A 7,605-nucleotide genomic window follows, 5' to 3' on the forward strand; every position below is an offset into this window, starting at 1 on the left:
TATAATTTTGAAGTTATTTTGGTTTTTAAATGCAGTACAAATCTGTTATGTAATACTGGAGTTTTTGGTAGTCTTATGTTGTTATTAAAATGCAGATTTTTCTGCTATTTTTCTGCTTGTAATGATATAGACTGGTATGTAAATGAAAGACACACTACAAAAAAAGGTTCAAATTGCGGCAGTTAATTAGCGGCGGTCGCCGGTAACTTCCGCAAATTGTATCAAATTGTGGGACTTTCTCTATCCGACGCAATTAATTATAATTTGGGGGATCTAGTACATTAAAATCAAAAGAGCGCCAAGCTTCTAATTTTTACCACTATATTTTTGTTTTCCCTCATTTTTTTGTCCGCTAAAAATCTTTTAGACCTTATTACCCAAAACCTTTAGACCCATTTTGTCTTCTCTCTCACTCTCTCTCTCTCTCTCTAGTCTCCATTAAATCAACGCGTACCCAATAAATATCTAGCCTAACTCCGGAGAAGTAGTGACGAGAGATCGACATCGACACTTACTAGAGGTCTAATAAAATAATATAATAACTCATAACAGATATGAAGTGCATAACGATAATGAGGTAAATTTGTAAGTTACATAATCTTCCAAATATTTACTTCTAAGTATGAATTTCTCAATCTTATATTCTACCTTAACGACTCAGAAAATATCAAGTGCCAATATCGATGAATAAAGAATCCATATAATATGCCGAGCATCAGCAGAAAAATAATCTTGTGAATGTTTCGGACTACCAGCGATATAACGCACGATTATGCCGAGGTCGTTCGGCCGGATCCAGAATAATGTGTACACTGCCGAGGGAGATCGAGCGGGTGACCCGATACTCAACCCGAATATACGCCCAAGTCCGAAATCATCATACGAACCTATGTGTACACTGCCGAGGGAGATCTGAGGTCTTTACTCAAAAGTCAAACCTTAGTCAATTTTTCCAACTTTAAGGCTTCCGAAATTAGAATTTTCTTTCCAAATCAACTCCGAACTTCCCGAAATTCAATTCCGACCACACGTACAAGTCATAATACCTGAAGTGAAGCTACTCAGGGCCTCAAACCGCTGAACGATGCGCTAGATCTCAAAACGACCAGTTGAGTCGTTACAAATTCAAATCAGGAACTGGAATGAAAATAAATTCTGATTGTTGAGTATCTTGAGGTACTGTCATGTGGACATCTTCTACTGATTGGGAGTTTTGTTCTTCATGGAAGTTAGTCTTATTCTTGTCTTCGACCTGTATAAGTTAAAATATTAAGTTATTAATTAAGAATAAGTAGAGAGTTGAATAAAGGTATGTAGAAAATCATATTACCAGTGGACATCTCCTTATATTGTGGTCTGGTGCACTACAACAACCACAACTCATTCTAAGTCCTCTCCTTGAAGCTGACCATAGCCTTTGACCTATTACTACCCTCACTCTTTTCTCTTGTTCTCTTCACCTTTGGCCTACCAACCATCTTAGATAAAGGTGGTGGTGCCATGGCATGTTGTGGCTCCACTTTCTAGAACCTCTTCCCCATAACAAGTTGAAGCTTGTGTTTATAAACCAACATGTAAGCCTCCTTAGAATACCACCAATGAATTTCAGTAGGGGGTTAATTGTTTTGTGCATGAGTACTTTTATTGCATGAGGACATGGGATTCCATACAAGTCCCATGCCCTGCAAGTACACCTCTTTAGCTCTATACTCATTGTGTGACTATCTCCACCATCAGCGACTTTATAGCCCCTCTCCCCATTAAATTCAACCTTGCATTCTAAAGTTATCCTCCTGTAATCACTGTAAATCTGCATGGCATGTGGACTAATATCACCTTTCCAACCCATAGCTTATGCTTCATGATCCCTTAAAATATTCATAACCTTCAAAGCACAACAAAAGCAAAAATTAGATCACTTTCACTAGAATATAGTTGAATTAACACTAATATTTAGATACTTTTACTCTAATATTTTCAAGCATCTTAATATTGGTTTGCTGCCTTACTTTTAGAATTCATGAGTTAAAGGATTTTGTGAAGTTGTTGTCCATCATCATATTTTTACATAGGGTGTCAAAATATGCTCTACACCAGTTTGTTGGTGGATAACATAATAACCTCTTAGCAGCTTCCTTTGAGACTTCACCCAACTTCTTCAATTGATCCTTGAATTCTTCTTCATATGTACTCCAAGCACACCACCATAGAAACTTTTTCATTTCATCACCATTCCAAATTTCGCTCCAATTAGATTCAACATGTCTCACACAAAATCTGTGATTGGCATGTGGACAAACTTTACTGACAGCATCCAACAAGCTCTGTAAAACAGAAATTACAGTTAAAAAAACTAATTTAACAATAAAAAGAAAACAAAAATAACAGTAAAAAAATTAAATTGGAATTAAGCTACCTTTTGCATATCTAACATAAAAGTTACTCAATCACCATCCTTCAAGTCCAAAGACTGTTTCAGCAACTCCATAAACTAAGTCCATGTTCTACTTGTTTCTTTATCAACCACTGCCCAAGCAAGTGGGTAAACATGCTTGACTGAATCTTGGCCGACAACCACTAACAATTGTCCCATGCATTTTCCTTTCAGAAATGTACCATCCATCAAAGGTCTCAAACCTTCTCTCCAGCCACATTTTAAAGCTTGGAAGCACACATACATCATTAAAAATCTCCTCTTACCTTCTGCCAAAGCATCTTTGTTTATATTAATCACCATGTCAAAACTAGGATTGATCCTTCTCAATTCTTGTGCATATCCCTCCAACCTATTGTAATCATCCAAGTAACTACCCTCCAATTTCTCCAAAGCAAGCCTTTTAACCTTTTCAGCTTTGACTTACTCACATTAAGTTTAAATTGTGTCTCCAACTCGTCCTTCATTTCTTTTATCTTATACTTAGTATTGTTCTGAATTTTTCTTCTAAAGTATTGTGCTAAAGTATCAGTTGATGCTCTTTTATTTTCATATGCATCATCACAATCGTGTTTTAAATTTAAAGTCTTGATCTTAAAATCTTGATCATTCCCATCCTTGGAAATATGACAATAAAATGGACAACCCTCATCACAACCATATGTAACTCTACCTGTATCATTTTTTTTTATACCTATAATCCCTTTTTATTTGAAACAACATACAAACCAACAACTTGTTTAGCTTCGGGTAGGTCTTTAAAGGACATACCTTTCTCTAAGACCTTGTACTCTTCAAGCTTTTCAGTGATACCAAGTCTCCTTTGCTTTTTGAATACTTCCAACCTTTCTTCTCTATCATCTTCTTCACTAGACAATGAATTATTATCTACACGCTCCTCTTCCAACCTTTCTTCTCTATCATCTTCTTCACTAGACAATGAATTATTATCTACACGCTCCTCACTACTATCACAATCTTCTCCAAGTTCTACATTAAAATTATAAGACTCATGGAAGTGAATAATGTTCGAAAAGACACGATATCTTCTTCATATTTGTCTACCGCAAATAAGTTCAAAATATAGAACTGATCTGAAAGTAAACTATGGAGAGCTCTAACACCTTCTTCCCCTACGACCACATAATATCTACCAGATGGTTCAATCACTAAAAGTTGCTTCACCTCAATCAACCCAAACTTCTCACTCTTGAATTCTTTACAAATATCAATGTAAGACAAAAAAATTGTTTAGTAACTTCTCCACACGTGAATAAGTTTTTTACTATACACTAGTTGTGGTTTCCTTACCCACTGACCCCCATAATTACAAATCAAATCTATTTTTTCAACCATTCTTCAAATACCACATGCGACATCAAACACAAAAAAGAGAGCACGTTAAGTTATATTCAAAGCATTAATATATACAAGAATCAATGGCATAAGATAAACAAAAGACGATAATTTATTGAAATAAAAATCCCACCACCATAATTTTTATATATTTTACATACAATAAACTATAAAAAAAAAGAAGCCTAAAAGCACTCAGAGATTCTATTTTTTATTAGATAAAAGTCAAACAAAAAAAATATATATTTTACAGTTACCAAAAATTTCAAAACCCTAAAACTTTACACACCAAAAATTATAAATACGTACTTTAATCCGAGAATCTAGCATGAGAAAGAAGAGGGAATATTGAAGATGAAGAAAGAAAGAAGAGGAATAAAAAAGGGAGGAACTTTGGAGCCCTAGCTGCACGAAGAAGAATGAGGAATTCGGGTGGGTTTTGGTTTAATAAGTATTCGGGTATTAGCCTTTTGGTTCGGGTATTATATTATGGGTCCGATTATAAGATGGTTTAAGTTTAATCCAGGTGGACTAATAATAGTGTGTCACGTAACTCACTAGAAGACTCATATCAGCTCTTAAGCTGAAGGGCAATTTTAATACACGCAAAAAACGTTGTGTTCTTTTTAATCAAATAGGTGAAAGAAGTGTATTTTTAATCCAAAACCCGTAGTTCATGGATATTTTGAACCTTTCCCGTTTATAATATTAGGATGCGTAATTTTAAAAATTAGAATAATAATGCAGTTAAGCTAAATGAAGAAAATAAAACAAATAGGAAATAAAATATACGAGCAATTACATGGAATCACAAGAAGTAAAGGTAGAGAAATAAAAGAAAAATATTTTTTAAAAGTAAAAAAGAAACTAAAATAATGGGGAATAAAGTTATAAAAAATAAATTAAAATAAAGACAAAAAGGAAAGAAATTAAAAAGTAACATTGTAATTACATAGTGTAATTACCATCAATTCTCACATTCCCCTTGAAAATTGGAGAATGTAATTACAACTTTCCAATTACACCTAATTCTATGCTGAAGTAATTTCTTGGCTAGACAAACATGCCAAACTGTGTAATTACACCCAAATCTAAATCCTAGGTGGCTTTCAAACAGTTTCTAAAGAAAAAGATAAACTAAGTTATGCATTTTCATTATAAACTAATATAAAATTAAAAAATAGATATCCAACATTATCATCATTCCTAGTGTTGAATTGATGTTAGCAGTAGTATTGATTTGAACTTTGTTTGAGTTACTACCTTTATGAGCTATAAAATTTATTTACCATTCAAGAATGTTAAGTTCAAACTTGAAATAATATGTTAAAAGATAAAAACGTGAAAAAGTTTAAAAAATATATCTAGATTACATTACAATAAATATTTTTAAAATTGTATAAATATACTATCGGGTTGGTTTGGTTCCGGTTTGACTTTTGTTTAGTTAAAACCAAACCAAACCAATTATAGTCGGATTTTTTTCTCAATACCAAACCAAATCAAACCAAACTACAATCGGTTTTTTTTTTCTCGATTTGACTCGGATTATCGACTTGGTGCGATTTATCGGTTTTCTTTGTAGATCCCTACTAGGGTCTTTTCCCATAAAATCCAAGGGTCCATCAAACTGTGATATTCTTCTAGCACGAGGGGTCAATCTAACTTCTATGTCATTCCATCAGAAGAGTATCAAAAGATTTTTGCTTCCGGATTTTCACTTATGTTTTTTCTTTATCTTGACTATAAAAAAGATCAGATTTGGTTATACATAGAAGGTTAGATTCATACAAACTTCCAAATTTCATACCATATAGAGTCTAAGGAGTTTAATTTCTTCACCACTTTTTTATCACTAATTTGAAAAGGAGCTCCAAATTGGCAGGTTAACGCAACAAGCTGATCTACCAAATGGGCAGCAACATAAATAATCTAAGATGTGCATCCAAATTTTTTACATAGTAAGTACTCCAGTTTTATCGAGTAGCATTTAGTATCCAAAGCTTTAACTACAAGTGCGCGCGTTCATTATAGTGCACGCACCGGAATATTCGCCTACGAGACTTAAGGGGAAGAGGATGAAGGTTAGAGAAAAAGGAAGAACAAAATCGAACGGGAAAGTTTTAATTATGTTGCACTAAAGTTACTAAATTATTTTTTCTAACAAAAAAATCATTCAACTTTACCTAAATATCACGAGGTGTGTGTGTGGGCAACTATTTTTTGTTACAAAAAAATTCATTCAACTTCGCCTAAGTATCATAAAAAATTAGATAACTATTCGTGAAATTACCCCTCTAAAGGTCAAGGGAACAATAGGCACATTAGGCGTAGTGCAAGTTGCAACTATAGTGTAGGTAGGGGCGAATGCCACGACCCAAACTCCTTGGTCATGATAGCACCTAACCCCAACCCATTAGGCAAGCCAACGGTCACATAATAACAATAAAATCGAATAAACATGGTCCAAGAACTCAACAACAGAATAATAACATGAAATATCTGAGAATATAACCATACAACTGCTACAACCATCCCTAAAATCTGGTGTCAACGAGTACACGAGCACTATCGAATAACAAGATACAAGTAAAATCCTCTAATCTAACTGTCTGAACAATAGAACAATAAAGATATAAATAACTAAAAGATAACTTCAAGGACTGCAGACGACACAGTAGCTACCTCGTAGTCTCCCAAAGGCTGGCAATAACTCAAGTCTAGAAATCCCCTCGACCGGATGTACCTGGATCTACACACGAAGTGCAGAGTGTAGTATGAGTAAAATCGCCCCATATACTCAATAAGTAATAACATGAACCTTGGCCTGAAAGTAGTGACGAGCTCAGAACAATAGCCAAATGTCAATATCAATAACCGGTAACAGTTCAGAATATAAAGGATAAACTGTAAAAACAAGTAGCTCAATGATATCATATTCAACTTATTCACATTTCAGAAATTTAAACATACTTTCAAGTATAACAGTTAAAACCCAACACGGATAAAGCACTTCATTTAACAGTTAGCATGTGGGAGGTACACCTCTATGCCTACATGTCAAGTATACATGTAAATCAACAATATCATTGTGGATCCATCAATACTCACACGTAGCACTGTACGGGTGCCTGACATGACTGCCCATCATCAAGCATGTATGCAAAAATACTGTGCATGCGCCACATGTCAGACTCCGGAGGGGCAGATCCTTCCCAAACGCTAATTACAATCATTTAGCCCAATAGTGAGGACCGGTGCACGCATCGCCCCAAAACAATAACACTTATCCCAATATGGGTTTGGCGTGCGCGTCACCTCAAAATCAATGCCAAACTGGATCTATGGCCCAAACTCAGTCATTTACCGTTCATGTCTCAGATAAATACATCTCAAAATGCTCAGTTTAACAGTGTTACATATAAGACAGATCAATAGCATGTGAGTAATCAAATAATAAGTACTGAGATAGAGATATCATACACGGATATAGCATCATGACTAAGAACATGTGTACAAATAAAGAATATAGCTCTGAGATAGTAAGAATAGCCCTATCAAGTCTTAAACAATAACACTTAGCCTGGATATAATATCTAATATGAATCATAATTAAAATGATTAAACAAGTAGGAAAATATGGACATAAAAAGATATGATATCAAACAAGCCCGGTAATAGCCTAAAGGCCTCCCAAACTATGAACACACCAGTGCACGCGCACACGCCCGTCACCTTGCACGTACGTCACCCCAATATCTTTCATATAACGTAGTTCTCAGGGTTAAATACTCTCAAATCCAAGTTTAGATGTG

General features: G+C 34.6%; 1 long non-coding RNA gene across 1 annotated transcript; it reads right to left on the minus strand.

Moving 5' to 3' along the window:
- Positions 1 to 536: 536 nt before the first annotated feature.
- LOC104113634 (uncharacterized) lies at positions 537 to 4,227 on the minus strand. The gene is made up of 4 exons (XR_690250.4): positions 2,417 to 4,227; positions 2,010 to 2,324; positions 1,331 to 1,885; positions 537 to 1,252 (listed from the first exon to the last, which is right to left on the minus strand). It is a non-coding gene; the product is annotated as an uncharacterized lncRNA (long non-coding RNA).
- Between the last annotated feature and the right edge of the window lie 3,378 nt (positions 4,228 to 7,605).

This window comes from Nicotiana tomentosiformis, chromosome 7 (genome assembly GCF_000390325.3).
Source record: "Nicotiana tomentosiformis chromosome 7, ASM39032v3, whole genome shotgun sequence".
Lineage (NCBI taxonomy): Eukaryota > Viridiplantae > Streptophyta > Magnoliopsida > Solanales > Solanaceae > Nicotiana > Nicotiana tomentosiformis.